Source organism: Vipera ursinii, assembly GCF_947247035.1.
Source record: "Vipera ursinii genome assembly, chromosome: 4".
Lineage (NCBI taxonomy): Eukaryota > Metazoa > Chordata > Lepidosauria > Squamata > Viperidae > Vipera > Vipera ursinii.
In genome coordinates this window covers 72,608,164-72,626,121 of record NC_139514.1, presented here as the reverse complement: position 1 = coordinate 72,626,121, position 17,958 = coordinate 72,608,164, and the positions used below count along the sequence as shown (strand labels likewise).

The 17,958-nt window shown below is 42.4% G+C and overlaps 1 protein-coding gene and 1 long non-coding RNA gene across 5 annotated transcripts in view; both read left to right on the top strand.

The window, feature by feature from the left end:
- Positions 1-17,958, top strand: part of TBL1X (transducin beta like 1 X-linked) — a 298,248-nt gene that overhangs the window by 23,152 nt on the left and 257,138 nt on the right. The window lies entirely within an intron of this gene.
- Positions 14,030-16,411, top strand: LOC310640495. Its single transcript, XR_014492543.1, has 2 exons — positions 14,030-14,417; positions 15,783-16,411. It is a non-coding gene; the product is annotated as an uncharacterized lncRNA (long non-coding RNA).

Below are 17,958 nucleotides of genomic sequence, written 5' to 3'. Positions count from 1 at the left end.
ATCCCAGGATCCATCATTAAGGAATCGGCGGCACAAACCAGAGGGCCACACCTGGGAGAGGGGGGAATCTCTCAGGGCAAGCAAAGTGCCAGCGGAATAGATCATCAATAGGATGGAAATAATAAAATAAGGTATAAGCAGGAGGGGACGAATCGGCTAAAATCAATGCAACAGCCATTGACGATAAAATTTCAGGGCTGGATAGTGACTCCCGAGCAAAGTCACCCTCTCACAGTGACAAAAAGATCTTCTGGCATCAGGGAATGTCACCATCCAGTTCCGAACAGGTCACAGAGAAGGAGAAGAAAAGTCCAATGACCGGGAGGTAGTAATAGTCCATTTGTCGGTGGAGGCATCATGGTTCTAATAACAAGTAGATATAGTCAAGTCTCTGGCTTCAGGTTCCAGGTCCGGCCAACCACAGCCGGGCCCTCCTGCCGCCAAACATCGTTAGGCCCCACTGCCAACACCTCCAAAGCCACCCCGGATGTAAAATGGTAGCAATAAATTTCAGACCAGTCATGCATCCCCATCTCCAGTTGGATTCACAACCAAAAGGCTGTAGCTAGCCACAGAATTTAAATATCGTCCAGGGAAATGGGTGGTCTCACCATGGTCTTCTTCTTTGGGCGGTATCGCTGGCAGCCTCCATCCTCCAACAAGCATCCCCAAAGGGCCTTCACAGTGGAGGGAAAGCTCGTGGCCCCTTGGTTGGCATGTCTCCACCCCCGCGGAACTTCCACCAGAGGGGAAAGTCCACCAACCGACTGTCAGATTGAGCACTCAGCCATCCCAGACCAAACGCCCCTCCGCCCAGGTCACAAATGGCCATGAGATGATCGTCCTGGCCACCACAGGCCCTGGGCATCTCGCCGCCCGGGTAGCACCTCGAGTGGGCCCCATAAGATGTCGTTACAGTCCTCATAGGCTGAAAAGCCTTGCCGAAGCATTCCAGCTGCCATGGGTCCCGGCGCCTCACCGCCCAGTAAAAATGCCGAATGGGCTCAGAAGCCGTTCCCAGGCACTCCGCCGCAGGCCCCAGGCGCCCCGTCGCTCGGAACGGCCCGGCCACTTTAGGCCCAGGTTCCTCGCCGCCCGACTCATCTTCGGCAGCCTCAGAAACGTTGCCGCTGCCGCGGGTCAGGCCCGGCGCACCCGGACCGGCACACCAACATCTCCCGCGGCCTCGGCAAGTTGTTACGGCACCGGGAACTCCCAGTGCCCAGCCGAGGCTGTGTAGCAAGCAACAGCCTCCTCAGGGCTCAGCCAGCCAGAACTCACCCTCCTGCATTCTCTAGCTCAGCCACGGGCCGTGGCCATCTTCTCCGGAGGTAAAAAAAAAAAAATTGAAGTGACATTCGAAGTGACATAAGCACCTCCTAGTGTTTACGAGCAAGTCCCGAAATTCTGAATATTACAGCACTACAGCAGTCATTCGCCCTTATGAGCAACCGCGGTGGTACTGCAACATTCATCCTGTCACATACTTTGGAATGCCAGGAACTCAAAGATAAATTTCCAATGGTTAGCTTTTCTCCTGAAATACTTCATCAAAATTATAATTAATAATAACATTAAAGTTATTTTTTCTTTTTATTGTTTATTCAAAGTGGCTATGACACTTGTTCACATAGAAAATTTTGTTTTCTAAAATGAAAAATATAGCATTTGTTAATTTTTAGCAAATGTTTTGTCTAAACTTGGGACTTATATGTGTTTACTGTTTTTAACTTTAGGAGTATAAGAATGGTATTGCATTTACCCAACAGGAAGACACACTAGCCCACCACCACCATTGCCATCCCATTCCCAGAGTCAAAAGGAAAAGCATATATTAAAAAATCTTGTTAAGTGTCCATTTTATACCATAACAGGTTAGGGTTGCCACATACAACTGAAAACAGTTTTAGAGATTTTTTCCAATAAAGTTGCATTTGTATTTGTGTTCTATATACTGATTGTTGTATGCCACCCAGAGTTGCTTTTTGTAAGATGAGCATCCATATGAATATGATTAATTGATTGATCTTTCTTTTGTATATACCAACCATTTTTTCTCACATTCAAACAGAAGCACTCAAATACACCCATCCATATACTGTATAATGTCCCCCTACTTCTAGCACAAAGAGAAAACAGTAAACAGAGGCGTAGAATCAAGATCATGTGAAGTATTAGTACCGTTTTATAAAACTCTAGTGAGACCACACCTGGAATACTGCAACCTATTTTGGTCACCATACTACAAAAAAGATGTTGAGACCTTGGAAAAAGTTCGGAGAAGAGCAACGAAGATCCAAGGCCTGGAGACTAAAACATATGAAGGACAGCTGCAGGACTTGGGTTTGGCTAGTCTAAAGAAAAGAAGAAATAGGGGTGACATGATAGCAGTATTCCAGTATTTGAGAGGCTGCCACAAAGAAGTTGGGGTCAAATTATTCTCTAAGCTCCAGAGGGCAGGACAAGAAACAATGAGTGGAAACTGATAAAAAAGAGAAGCAACCTGGAATTAAGGAGAAAGTTTCTAATAGTGAGGACAATTAATCAGTGGAACAGCTTGCCTTCAGAAATTGTGGGCACTCCATCACTGGAGGTTTTTAAGAAGAGACAGGACAGCCACTTGTCTGTGATGGTATAGGTACTCCTTCTTAAGCAGGGGACTGGACTAGTAGACCTCCAAGGTCCCTTCCAGCTTCTCTTCTCTTCTCTTCTCTTCTCTTCTCTTCTCTTCTCTTCTCTTCTCTTCTCTTCTCTTCTCTTCTCTTCTTTTCTCTTATTCTATTCTATTCTACTCTACTCTACTCTACTCTACTCTACTCTACTCTACTCTACTCTACTCTACTCTACTCTACTCTATTCTATTCTATTCTATTCTATAAAAAAATGAAAGGATGGAGATGCATTGAATTAAAGGCCTATCTGTTCTAGGAAGGGAAATGTAAAAAAATGTGAAGAAAAGGAGAAGTGAAATGCATTGAGATAAAACATGGGGGAAATATAACAGGACAGGAAAGAAAACAAGAAAAATAAATTTTCTCGGCAACATTTTTGGAAGTTGATTGCCTAAGCCTTTTTCCAAGGGCTGAGGGAAAGGAAGAGAAAAAGGTCCATGTCACCTATAGTAGCTGGTTTCATGTCTAGAATTCAAACTTCCTACTTTATTATCTATTAACTGCTTTATTACCTTAACCCTTAGATCAAAATGATTCAAATATAGTATTTCTCAATATGTGGCTAAAAGTTATTTAATAAAAAAATTCTTCTGCAGTGAAATATTCAATATGGCAAATGTCCTCATTAATATCTATATTTAAAATGGATGTGAAACTTCATTGTACTGGATTAAAAATGAATGTGTGTGTGTGTGTGTGTGAAGTATTTGTCAAGTCTTTTGAATACACCTTGCTAATTAACTCTTTCCTGTTTGGCCTAACTCAAGGCTATCCACAGGATATAGTCACAACTTATGACAGCTCATTATTTGTGTAAATTATTTAAATTGCTAATAAAGAATTTTTTAGGGAGGCTGAAATGATCATTTTGAACTTCTTATGTTCTCATCAGTCAGTCATACCCTTTTTATCTGAGATTCGAACCTGGGCTGATTATATATTAGGCAGTTGCTTTAACTTCCTGAGCCACAGGTTCTTTCTCTATAAGCTAGGAAGCTGACTGATGAGAACATAAGTTCAAAATGATCATTTCAGCCTCCCTAAAAAATTCTTTATTAGCAATTTGAATAATTTATATATCTATATCTATATCTATATCTATATCTATATCTATATATCTATATATCTATCTATATATCTATATCTATATCTATATCTATATCTATATCTATATCTATATCTATATCTATATCTATATCTATCTATATCTATCTATCTATCTATCTATCTATCTATCTATCTATCTATCTATATATGTTTTCGTAGATTCTCACGGGTGTCTGTATGTGTAGATCTAGAGTCTCGGGTTTATTCCCGCGTTCTTTTCATCTTCAGAAAGTTGTGGCGACGTTTCGACGAAATCCCATCCGTCATCATCAGGCCGGAGTGTTCCTCCTGCTGCTACCAGGAGCAATGCATGGTCTGGCTGTTCCTTTCCTTCCAACTGCCGGTGGGGCTGTGTTCTGACTGGGAGGAGGCGTGGCTGCTTTCTGATTGGGTGGGGGTGTCCTCCGACTGGGTGGAGGCGTGGTTGTCTTCTGATTGAGTGGAGGCGTGGCTGTCTTCTGATTGGGTGGATGCGTGGTTGTCTTCTGATTGGTTGGAGGCGTGGCTGTCTTCTGATTGGGTGGGGTGTGTTCTGAATGGGTGGGGTTTTTTGTTGTGTTGTAATATCCTGAGTGTTGTGATTTGGTGTCCTGAGGAGTGGGCTGCGCAGTGGCCTCCAGAGCCTTGGCTTGGCTCCGAGTTCGAGGACCTGCTATGTATCTCTGGTATGGGTCAGTCAGGTTCGTGTGTGCGTTTTTCTGCTTGGGTGATGGCACTTTTGCTTGACTTGTTCTGTCTTCTGTGTGGGAGAGTTTTTGTTCTGGGTGTGGATGAGTCTTGCTGGGGCTGGTGGCATTTGGGGTTGTTTGTTGGTTTTTTAAATCCTTGTTTGCTGAAATTCGTTTCTCTATCAATGCTGGTTTCCAAATGGCATGTAGGCTTGTTCATACTGTCTGGGTGTTTTTCTATTTCAATGGCTTCTCTGATTATTCTGCTATTGAGATGTTCTATTTTGGCGATTGTTTTTGTACCTTCAAAATTGATGTTGTGTCCCGTAGTGTTTATGTGTTGTACTAGTGAAGATGTGTGATCTTTCTTCTGTACTGAGTTCTTATGTTCTTCTACACGTACCTCTATTCTTCTGTTAGTCTGTCCGATGTATGTTGCTGGACAGGAGGCGCATGGGATTTGGTATATGCCCTGGTTTTCCAGTTCTATTTTGTCTTTGGGATTTCTCAGGATGGTTGATATCTTTCTGTCAGTGTTAAATGCGGTTTTGATGTTATGTTTGCGTAGTACTTTACTGATTTTGTCGGTTGTTCCTTTTATGTAGGGCAAGATGGCTCGTCCGTTGTTCTGTTCTTCTTCTTGGATGTTTTTCTGTTTCGGAGTCCCCTGCTGAATCATATTGGTGATTTTGTTTTTTTGGAACTTGTTTGCTGTCAATATGTCTGTCAGGGTGTGTAGTTCTGTTTGTATATGTGTTTCATCTGCAAGGCGTCTGGTTCTTGTTATTAGTGTTTTGGCTACTGAATTTATTTGTGCTGGGTGATGATGTGATTGCGCATTGAGGTAATTCTTCCAATCAAATTCTTCCAATCAAATTCTTCCAATCAAATTCTTCCAATCAAATTCTTCCAATCGCCAACCTTTTCATGGAAGAATTTGAAACTAACGCTCTGGAAAACAAACAAACCAAAACTGTGGCTCAGATATGTGGATGACACCTTCGTGATCTGGCCCCACGGAAGAAAGGAGCTAGAAAACTTCCTAACACACCTGAACAGCCTACATCCCAAAATAAAATTCACCATGGAGATTGAAACAAACAACCAGTTACCTTTCCTGGATGTACTTATATACAAAAAACAAAACAGCACCCTGGGACACACAGTCTACCGAAAGAAAACACACACCAACTGTTACCTCAATGCGCAATCACATCATCACATCATTTGGCCCTGAGCCGGGCCAAAACAGGAATGAAAGAGTTAATTAGCAAGGTCCATTCAAATACTTATATATATATGTATATATATGTATATATATATATATATATATATATATATATATATATGTATATATATATATATATATATATATATATATATATATATATATATATATATATATATATATATATATGTTTTCTGAGGTTTTCGCGGGTGTTTGTATGTGGATCTTTGGTCATTCGGGTTTTTCCCCGCGTAGAATTGAAGGTGTAGGAGCAACGTTTCGACGGAATCCCATCCGTCATCCTCAGGCTGGTGGCTTCAGCTTCCTTCTTCTGGGAGAAGCATGTGGTGGTGGCTATTTGTTCCTCTTTTTCAAACTGCCAGAGGGGGTGTGTTCTGTGGGTGGAGGTGTGCTCTGATTGGGTGGGGGATTACGTGTGTTCTGATTGGGTGGGAGTGTGTCTTGAATGGTGGGTATGTTCTGATTGGGTGGGGGTGTGTTTTGAGTGGATGGGCTGGTCTCATCTGCCAGCCTTAGACCTGAGCTGGTGAGTTGTGCTGCTTTTGTTCGGCTTTGTGTTTGTGGTGGTGCCATGTTTTTATAGTGGGTGTCAGTTTGCTTATTGTGTGGTTTGGAGGGGTTTAAAGTGGCTGATGTTGCAGCTGTAGTTAGGTTTCTGTTTTGTGGTTGTGCGTCGTTATCATTGTGAGTTCGGATTTGCTTTTTGAATGGTTGTGTGGTGGTGATGTCGTGATGTTATGAGTTTGGGTCTGGTATCATTGTTGGTGGTTGGGACTCGTCTGTCAATCAAGGCGGGTTTCCAAATGGCTGGTAGGCGAGAGGTATCATCTCGTTTCTTCATGCTGTGGGGGCGTTTTTCTATCTCAATGGCTTCTCTGATTATTCTGTTGTTAAAATGTTCAATTTTGGCGATAGTTTTGGTTTTTTTTTAAATCAATTTCATGTCCCGTGGCTTTAAAGTGTTGGACCAGGGATGAAGTTTGTTCTCCCTTTCTGAGTGAGTTTTTGTGCTCTTCAATGCGTGCACTTATTCTTCTGTTGGTCTGTTCGATGTATGTGGTGGGGCAGGTAGTGCATGGGATTTCGTATACTCCTTGGTTTTCTAACCCAATTATGTCTTTGGGGTTTCTTAGGATGGTGGATATTTTTCTGTCTGTGTAGAATGCTGTTTTGATGTTGTGTTTTTGGAGGATCTTGCTGATTCTGTCTGTGGTCCCTTTTAAGTATGGGAGGAGGGCTTTGCCATTTTCTTGTTCTCTGTCTTGGGTTTTTGTGGGTGTCTCTCTTCGGATTAAGTTGGTAATCGTGTTTCTTTGGAATCCATTGGCTGTTAGTACATTAGTGAGAGTGTGTAGTTCGGTTTTTAGGTGTTGTTCGTCAGCTAGGTGTTTTGTTCTGGAGATGAGTGTCTTGGTACGGAGTTGATCTGTGCTGGGTGGTGGTGTGAGAGTGCGTTCAGATAGCGGTTTGTGTGTGTTTTTTATGGTAGATAGTGTGTCCTAGGGAGCCGTTGGATTTCTTGTAGACTAAGACATCAAGGAAGGGAAGTTGATTGTTAGCTTCCGTTTCCATGGTGAATTGTATTTTGGGGTATAGGCTATTGAGGTGTGTGAGGAAGTCATCCAGTTTTTCTTTGCCGTGTGGCCAGATTACGAAGGTGTCATCTACGTATCTGAGCCAGAGTTTGGGTTTGTGGTTGGATTTTTCTAGAGCGAGGGTTTCAAAGTGTTCCATGTAGAGGTTTGCGATGACAGGTGAAAGGGGTGATCCCATGGGTGCTCCTTCCATTTGTTTGTATCTTTGTCCATTGTAGATGAAGTATGTGTTAGATAGGCAGTGGTTGGTCAGATCTAGGATGTGTTTTGGGGGGTTGTATTTATTTAGGATAGCTGTCAAGGCTTCTTTGATTGGCACTTGGGTGAAGAGGGATACGACATCGAAGCTCACAAGTAGGTCACAGGGCTGTAAGTTTAGTTTACTTATGATCTCTATGAATTGGAATGAGTTTTGTATGTGTGAGGTGATGGAATTTGCGTAAGACTGTAGTTGTTTGGCAAGAAATTTGGCTAGATTTTGTAGAGGTGAGCCTATGGAGCTGACTATGAGTCTGAGTGGGGTTCCTTCTTTGTGTATCTTTGGCAGACCATAGAGCTTAGGACATCTGGATGATTTTTCTCTGGGAATGATTGTTTGCTGGATCTCTTCACTGATGGGGGTGGCTTTTACTTTGGATTTTGTGGTTTTTTCCAGGTAGGTGGTAGGATCTGTCCTGAGGAGTTTGTATGTGGAGTCTCGGAGTAGGTTGGATAATTTGGTATGGTAGTCAGATGAGTTCATTACCACCGTGGCGTTGCCTTTGTCTGCTGGCAGAATGATTATGCTGGTGTCTTTTTTTAGGTTAAGTAGTGCTGTCTGTTCCTCTTTGGGTAAGTTGCTTTTGGGTGGTTTGCTGGTGCAGAGGATGTTGGTAACTTCGAGTCTGATTTTGTTGGCGTCGTCAGGGTTAATTTTGGTCAGGCTGGATTCGACTCCGCATATAATGGTTTCTGTGGGAATGTGTTTGGGAGCGACTGCAAAATTAAATCCTTTAGACAGGATGTTGGTTTCGGCTTTGGTGAGAATCCTATCTGAGATGTTGTGCACAGTTTGTTTCATGTGTTGCTGTGAGAGAGGAGGGGTTTGTTTCTGGTGTTCCTTTAGTCTTCGGAGTTTATTGGTGTGTGTGTCTGTTTTGTAGGCAGTCTCTGTTTCAGCTCTCCAGACAGCGATTTGTTTGAATTTGTCCCAAAGTGTGGGGTGGATCTTGTTGCTGAGTTTGAGGTGAAGTGTGAGGAGGTCTCTGTTGATTCGGTCCAGGAGGAATCTTTTTGTGTGGAGTTCATTTCTGATTAGGGCCAGTTCAGTTCTTATCAGGATGCGTTTGATGGCTGCAGAGTTGGAGTGGAATTTCAATTGGAAGAATGTGGGGATTAATTTTTGATCTCGGCAGTTGCGTAGGCAAATCTTCCTTTTTCCAATATTGTGCTCCCAAAAGTCTTGCTGCCGTTATTAAATACAACATCAATTTAGTTTCTATAGCAGTACAGTCTATAGCACGGGTCGGCAACCCGTGGCTCCGGAGCTGCATGCGGCTCTTTGAGCCATCTCCTGCGGCTCCCAGCTGCCCGGTGCGCGTGCACCTCTTCGAACGGGCAGTGGTGCGCGCGCACCTCTCCAAATGGAGAGTGGCACCGCCCATTTGGAGAGGTGTGCACGGAGATGCGCGCACACCTCCCCAAACCTTTGGAGAGGTGCGCGCGTACCTCCGCGCGAACGGGGAGCGGCGCCGCTCTTTGAGAAAGCTGCCGTGGCCCGTCTGCAAAGCTGCCGCCTCCGCTCCCTTCCTTCGCCCGGCCTGCTTTTCCGACCTCACTTCCCTCCCTGCCAAAGCTCCTCCTTTTCTACTCAAACCGATTTTCGGGGTTCCTCGGCTTACACCCCTTGGCGAAAGACCCCAAATGTCCCTTTCTTCCACTCCTCCCTCTCTGCCCGCAGAGGCTCTTGCCCTCCCCTGGCTCGTTCAACGGGGGGAATAGGTCGGGTACCCCTTTCTCCCCCGAGAACGACACGTGTAAATCTCAAAACGACCCCGGCAAGCTTCGTGCAAAGCCGCCAGGCAGACCCGCGAGCTGGGGCTCAGAGCCAGCAGCTGGAGGGGCAGAAAAAGACGGCGCCGTCTGAGGAGTCTCTTCTTCGGCTATCTTGCTCTGCCCATCTCCCACTTGAAAGAACCTCCTCAGCAGATCGGTGCGGTGAAGAGGCCGGGCTTCCTTTGGGGGGCCTTTCATTCCTGTACAAGGGGGAAGGGGAACTCTCTGTGCTTTTGTGTGTGCATGTGTGTGTGTGTATGTAAAGCACGAGAAAGGGAGGAAGAGGGAGGGGGAAGCGAGATCTCAACCCCCAATGTTTCCTGCCTTCCACTGCCGGCGGCCGCCCCGCATTCTTAGCATTCCTAGGCTGTGACTCCGAGGTCGTCGTCGCCGTCTCCGCTGAGCAGCGCTGCTTGGAAGAGAAAGGGAGCAGGACAGGCACGCTCGCCCCAGCGGAGTGGCCGGCCCTCGTTTTAGTAGCGAGACAGTAATTGCTCCCCCCCCCACCATCACACATAAAAAAAATGGCAACCGCGCGCGTCCGCAAGAATAAACTGTTTTGCACATGCAAAACGGCGCCACCCGTCCGGAAAGCTGCTCTCAGCCCGTCCGGAAGAGTAACGAAGAAACGCAGCTGGAACGTGAGCTGAGTTTCCAGGAAAAAAGTACTAACGGCCAACAATGATCCGAAAGAAAGCGAAGTCAGCGTTGGCCTCACCGGGTGTCGGGTGTGTCGAGCCCGACACCGGGCAGTCTCCCTGGCGGCGTCGGTCGATCGGAGGATGCAGCCGGCATGCGGAGGGCAGGCCCCCAAGATGAGGTGGGCCTGCGCTAGTGGTGTGCGAGGATGGCGTGGGTGGCTCCCGTGGCGAGGAGGGCGCGTCCGTGGGGGGTGAGGGCCTCGCGCCATGCTGCGAAGAGGGGCCGTGCCGAATGTCACGCCTGTAGGCCTGCAAACGTGCCACGGCAGCTCCCCCAAAGAGGAGGAAAGCCGCCGCGGCCCGTTTGCAGGCCGCCGCCCTCCTCTCTTTGGGAGAGCTGCCGCGGCACGTTTACAGGCTGCTGAAGGCAGCGGCGCCGCTGCCACTGGGAACCGGTTCCATCACACACACAGGAAGGTGGTAACCGCTGGCGTCCGCGCATGCGTAAGAAAAACCCGTTTTGCTTGCGCATGCGCATGCATGGACGCACTCACATGGCTCCCACTTTTTTGTGTGTGTGATGGAACTGGTTCCCAGTGGCTCTTTTCCTTTTTCAGGTTGCCGACCCCTGGTCTATAGTAATACCCAGCAAAAATAATTGTGGAGAAAACTTTATCTTTTTCTTAAATATCTTCTGCATATTCCACCAAATTTTAATCCAGAAAGCCTTAACTTTCTTACACCATATATGAAAGTACGTTGCATCATCACAACCACACCTCCAGTATTTAGGCTGATAATTTGGATACATACATGCCAATTTCTTAGGATCTAAATGCCATCTATAAAACATCTTATAAAAATTCTCTCTTAAATTTTGTGCTTGTTTAAATTTTACATTTCTAACCCATATTGTTTCCCAAGTATCCATTGTTATTGGTTCTTGAATATTCTGGGCCCATTTTATCATACAATCTTTAACGTTCCATTTCTGAATCTATTTCTATCAATGCATTATATATCCTTCTTATATGTGCAGGACTTTGATCTCTAATTTGTTTAACCAAATTTTCATCTATGGAAATACCAATTTTCTGATCCTGTTTCCATCTAGCTTGTAACTGCCCATACTGAAACCAAGTTTGTACTATCTTTTCTTCTTTTAAAATATTAAATGGCTTTAATTGCCATACATTTCTTTCCAATCTAAGAGTTTCTTTATACGTAATCACATCAGGGTGCCACCGGTCAGAGAATGCTGGCTGGTGACCCCGAGGGGGAGAGCATTCTTGGTGGGTGCGCCAATCCTCTGGAACCGCTTACCAGCCGAAATCCGGATGGCCCCCGACCATCGCACCTTTCGGCGAGATTTAAAAACCTATCTATTCCAGCAAGCCGGCCTGGCCTGATAGATTTGGGGTTTTATTTGTAGATCTGGGGTTTTATTTGTTTTATTGTTGGTTTATTGTATACTTACTTTGCTCTGTACACCGCCCTGAGTCCTCCGGGAGAAGGGCGGTATATAAAACAAACAAACAAACAAATAAATAAATAAATAAATAAATAAATAAATAAATAAATAAATAAATAAAATCATGCTTAAATCCCACATTTATATTTTCTATCGCATGTTTAGGTATTGCCCAAATTGGAATTTTAAAATTCAACTTATAACGATATTTTTTCCAAACTCGCAACAGGGCATATCTTAATATATGTGTCTTAAAAACATTATCCACTTTTTTGTCATACAATAAATAAGCATGCCAACTATATAACAAATCATAACCTTCAATATTCAGTAATCTCCCTTGTGTTAAATTAAACCAATTACTAATTGATGATAATGCCGCAGCCTCATAGTATAATTTAAAATTGGGCATTTTAAGACCACCTCTTTCACGTACATCTTGCATTATCTTAAGTTTAACTCTCGGTCTCTTCCCTGCCCAAATAAATTTATTAATACCTCTCTGCCATTCCTCCAAATTTGAGTCTTTTTTAAGATAGTTATCATTTGAAACAAAAATAAGAATTTAGGTAAAACATTCATTTTCACAGCTGCAATTCTTCCCAATAAGGACAATTGTAATTTTTTCCAACTATCTAATTCTTTTTGTATTTTTAACCATAACAATTCATAATTATTTTTATATAATTTCGCATTTGAAGCTGAAGTTAGTTTTCCTAAAACTTCCTTTTGTTCTTTAGTCATATTTGTAGACAATATTTTAGTTTTTTGGCTATTTACATTAAATCCAGAAACTTGTCCATATTGTAAAATTATTTCCATTAAATCTATAACTGATTGAGTTCGTTGACTTAATGTAATTACCAAGTCATCCGCAAACGCTTTCAATCTATAATCTTGATCTTTAATTTTAATTCCCTTTATTTTCTTTGAATCACATATCTTCATCAACAATATTTCCAATGTTAAAACAAACAATAATGGCGACAGCGGACAACCCTGTCTTGTACCCTTTTCAATTTTACAAGCTTCTGTTAAACTACCATTAATTATTATTTGAGCTGTTTGTTTTTGATATATTACCCTAATAGGTTGTAAAAACCTATCACCAAACTCCATCTTCTCCAAAACTTTAAATAAAAAATGCCAATTCAATTGATCAAAGGCCTTTTCGGCATCCAAAAAGATCAGCGCTGTGGGGACTTGATTATTTCTTTCCAAAAATTCTAATAAATTTACAATATGTCTCACATTATTTTTCATTTGTCTACCACTTATAAATCCTGTTTGATCACTATGAATCATTTGCTGCATAACCTTCATTAATCTATTTGCTAGAATCTTTGCAAATATTTTATAATCATTATTTAAAAGCAATATAGGCCTATAATTTTTAAGTTGAACAAGATCTTGATCTTCCTTCGGGATCAAAGTTATAAATGCTGTTTTCCACAATGGAGGCACTTCTCCTCCAGATTGAATTGTTCTAAATAATTCTTTTAAAGGCTCCACCATTTCTGATTGTAAATTTTTATAATAAATAGCTGATAAACCATCTGTACCGGGTGCCTTACCCACTTTTAATCATTTAATTGCTAAAATAATTTCTTTAGCAGTTATCAATTGATTCATCCCTTCCTGTTGCTCTTGTGTAAGCATTGGGATATTCACATCCTGTAAGTAACTATCCATATCTAAACCTTGCTTAATATCCCTAGCATATAATTTAGAATAAAATTCAACAAAAGCTTTTTTAATAAGATTTTGCTGAAACACCTCTTTACCCTTATATTCTATCTTATCAATATTACGTGATCTTTGTTTTTTCCTTAATAAATAAGCTAACCACCTACCCGGCCTATTAGCATTATTAAAAGTATTATGTTTGGCATATCGTAAATTAGTTGCCACTTGATCTGCCATTAACATATCAAACTGTCCTCTTAGCAAGTAAATTACTTCTTTCAACCTCTTATCAGATGGGTTCAGAATAAGAGCTTTCTCGTTCAACTTTATTTCCTCCTCTATTTCTTTACGCTTATATTCCAATGTATATCTATGTTTATTATTCAAATATATTAGCACTCCTCTCATATAAGCTTTACTTGCATCCCAAACCATTTCAATGCCTGTCAACACACATTTTTGATTTGGTACACATTGACATAGTGGGTCCTTTTACACCAACAATTGGTGGCAAAAGATATTTCTTGACAATTGTTGATAACTACTCCAGATATGGATATGTATTTCCTATGAGAGAAAAATCTGAGACCTTTCAGATCTTTTAAAGACTTTGCCAATCTTGTCTACACCCAATTCGAAGTCAACATCGCCAGAATTCAGAGTGATCGCGGTGCTGAATTCATGTTTCAATGTTTCCAGGACTGGATGCGTAAGAGTGGGATAGTACATCAAACTTCAGCTCCTTACACTCCGGTGGAAAATGGAGTGGCAGAACGCAGAAATGGGGTTCTGCAAACCATGATGCGTTGCCTACTTGAAGATGCTAAACTCAGTCTCCCATACTGGGGTGAAGCTATTAAATACGCTAATCATATCAACCGTACTTGGAGTAGTGTAATAAATCAGACCCCTTATTTAATGTTATATGGACACAAGCCTGACCTTTCACATCTCCATATTTTTGGTTCATACGCTATGGTGAATATTCCCTTGGCCCAAAGAAAGAAAGGGGGTCCTGCAGCAAAAAGAATGAGATTTATGAGTATTGATGATAATTCAAAATGGAGCAAATATATTGACTCTCATCATGTAATAGTGATTTCACAATCTGCTGCTTTTGAGGAAGATGCTGACTGGTCCAGGATTCATTCTAACAATCCTGGAGTTTATTTTCCTAGAGATGATGCTTCCGATGTCTCGCAGCCTGATGATCAAGATCCACAGGAGGATGTTCCTTCCACGAGTTCTTCTCAACCTGCTGTTCCGTCTTCGCAAGCCGCCGATGCTGCTGCTGGTGACAATGACGAAGACGAGGACGAAACGGAAGACGAATGGACGGTTGTTCCGAGATGTTCCAAGAGGGCCACAAAGGGGATTCCTCCAAAACGATATTCGTGGCAAGTAACAAAAGCATCTTTACCATTGATTTGTAATGTTACACTTCCGCCTGAGAAGTTCACACAAATCAAACATCTTCCTGAAGAAGAGCAAGATAAATGGTATGAGGCAATGCAGGCTAAAATGGACAGTCTAAAGAAACTTCAAGTGTTTACACCTGCAAGTACTCCAGCAAACAAGAAAGTTATTGGCACTCGATGGGTTTACAGGATTAAAAAGAAGCCAAATGGTGAGTCGTTGTACAAGGCCAGACTTGTAGCCCAGGGTTTCGCACAACGTTATCCTGAGGACTATACAAATACATACTCACCCACAGTGTGGACTGAGGGTGTGAAAATTGCTTTAGCCACTGCAACTATCCTTGGTTTGAAAGTTTTTCCAGTTCGATGTTGAGACCGCTTATCTACACGCTGACCTAGATGAAGACATCTATGTGAAAGGTCCTCCAGGTTTTCGACAGCAAGAAGGGGATACCTGGATTCTACACAAAAGTCTTTATGGTCTGAAACAGTCTGGTTTAATGTGGTACTTATGTTTTTCTGACCAACTAAATTCAAGGGGCTTTATTAAGTCCGCAATAGATGAATGCGTGTTCACGAAAAGATCTGATAATGGGTATGAGATAATTCTTGTTTATGTTGATGATATTGCTTATATTGGGCCAAATAAGCAGATGAGTGCTTATTTGCTAATGCTTTACAGCAGTTTTTCACATTGAAGTCTTTAGGACACATTAACACTTATTTAGGTGTTCAAGTTACCAAAACTCAGAAGGGGTTTAGCCTCACACAAGAAGATAAGATTGAACAACTATTGCATCACTGCAACATGAACGATGCTAAACCAGTGAGTACACCCATGCAAACCAACTTTCACAACTTGACACATGAGCCGAGTCCTGAGTTCGAAGATCAAACACTTTATCGCTCAGTCATTGGGTCGCTGCTGTATATCAGTAGTTGGACTAGACCCGACATTGCTCTTAGTGTTAATCTCCTATCACGACACGTAGGCAAGGCAAAACAGTTTCATTAGACATGTGTTAAGAAATTATTGAGATACCTAAAACATACCAAAGGCATGAAGTTATTGTTAGAACCCACACATACTGACTATGCAGACTTATGTTGTTATGCAGATTCTGATTGGGCAAGTGATAAGAAATCACGGAAAAGCACTTCAGGTTATATCATGTTTCTAAACGGATGTCCTGTTTACTGGCATGTGCGTAAACAGACTTTTGTTTCTTGTTCCTCTACAGAAGCTGAGTATGCTTGTGTTTCTGATGCATGCAATTCCTTAACCTGGTTTGATGCTTTAGTCACAGATATCTGGACACCTCCAATTCAACCGATCACTGTGATGGAAGACAACGAATCTATGGTTTACACATCTGAGAATCGATTTACAGGTTCCAGGTCCAGACACATTGACATCCGTTATCAAAACATAAGACAAGTAGTTAAACAAGGTTTTGTGAAACTGCAGTATGTGCCTACACATGATCAAATTGCTGATATGTTAAACAAACCACTACCTGCAGCCCAACATGAGTATCTGCGTGAGAAGATGTGCCTTACCTGAATCTTCGCTTTTCTGACGAAAGAAGGGGATGTCACTGCACGTTTTTTTTAGTTTGTCCGAAAAGCTCAATTCTAATTGTACATTTCCTTCTGTTCTGCACCTGTGTTGATAACCTATCTGGTAACCATAGTGAATGTCATGTGGTCTAGCTATGTTATGAGTTAGTTTTGCTGTGTGCACAAGCATAAAAAGTTTTCTAGTTTTTGTCTTTTTTTTCCTTTTACTGTCTGATGAGAGAGGATGTAGTTGGTTAGCTTTCTTTGTTTATATATATTTTTCATTTGTAATTAAAGGTTTTTAATAGAATATGTGTCGGGTTTTATTTTTCCTTCACCCACACACATTATGCATCATCTGAAGCACGGTCCATCGCCCTCTGATAGGAATAATTATTTCTTGACACCGTGTTTGGGGCCAAGCAAGGTATTCTAAATACTTAACAAACACTTAACACATATCTGCCTTGCTTCTCAGCTAACAAAGCGAGAAAGTGCCAGAGGCCTAAAGGTTAGAACAATTGCCTAAGGTGCAATCGGCCCAGGTTCGAATCTCAGAAGGGTATGGCTGACTGATGAGAACAAATAAGTTTGAAATGATCATATCAGTTTCCCTTTAATTCTTTGTTAGCAATCCAAAAAAATTACACAAATATGAGCTGTCACTGTGGATGGCCTTGGGTTAGGCTGAAACAGGAAATAAGATTTGTCCCTTGTTTGGGGCCTAGCAAGGTATTCTAAATACTTAACAAACACTTAACACATATCTCCCTTGCTTCTCAGCTAACAAAGCGAGAAAGAGCCAGTGGCCTAAATGTTAGAACAATTGCCTAAGGTGCAATCGGCCCAGGTTCGAATCTCAGAAGGGTATGGCTGACTGATAACAAATAAGTTTGAAATGATCATATCAGTTTCCCTTTAATTCTTTGTTAGCAATAAAAAAAAAACCAAAAAATTACACACACACAGCGTCTGTTCGTTCAGGCCGGCTGTATTTCTTTGAGTCGTCTCACATCTGGCTCAGTGGGTTTGGACGCTGAGCTTGTCGATCAGAAGGTCGGCAGTTTGGCGGGTTGAATCCCGAGTGTCGTGTAACAGAGTGAGTGCCTGTTACTTGTCCCAGCTTCTGCCAACCTAGCAGTTTGAAAGCATGTAAAAATGCAAGTAGAAAAATAAGGACCACTACGGTGGGAAGGTAACAGCGTTCCGTGCACCTTTGGCGTCTAGTCATGCCGGCCACATGACCACGGAGATGTCCTCGGACAAGCGCTGGCTCTTCGGCTTTGAAACGGAGATGAGCACCAGCCCCTAGAGTCGGAAACGACTAGCACGTATCTGCGGGGGAACCTTTATTTATTTATTTATTTGTTTTTATATACCGCCCTTCTCCCGAGGGACTCGGGGCGGTGTACAGAGCAAGGTAAGTATACAGTTAAACAATAGTAAAAAACAAATGAAACCCCAAGAGCTACCTTTAGTTGTCTCTCGGTGTCTGTTATCAAAAATGGATTGTTGACAGTTCCGTGTGTTATAGCCATAGCTCTAGTCATTGCCCATGTTCTTATACCAGAGGTTCTAAATAGTTGTTTCTCTTCTTCCCTGTGTTCTACAATACAGGGTGACTGTATGTTTGTGCAATCTCAATTTTGATACAATGAGGCGCTCTGTAAGTGCTTGCACTGTTTGCCTCCATATCGTGCACATCGTTCCTCTTCCCAATTCCTTAGTGCCTGGTATGCAGGGGGGAGGTCTATGTTGACAGAGGAGCGGTTTGAAAACCAAACTTTCTTAAATGGCTGCCTTTAGTGTTGTCACTGGCAATTGCTTCGGTCCCTGTTAGAGTAAAGACGTGGTTAT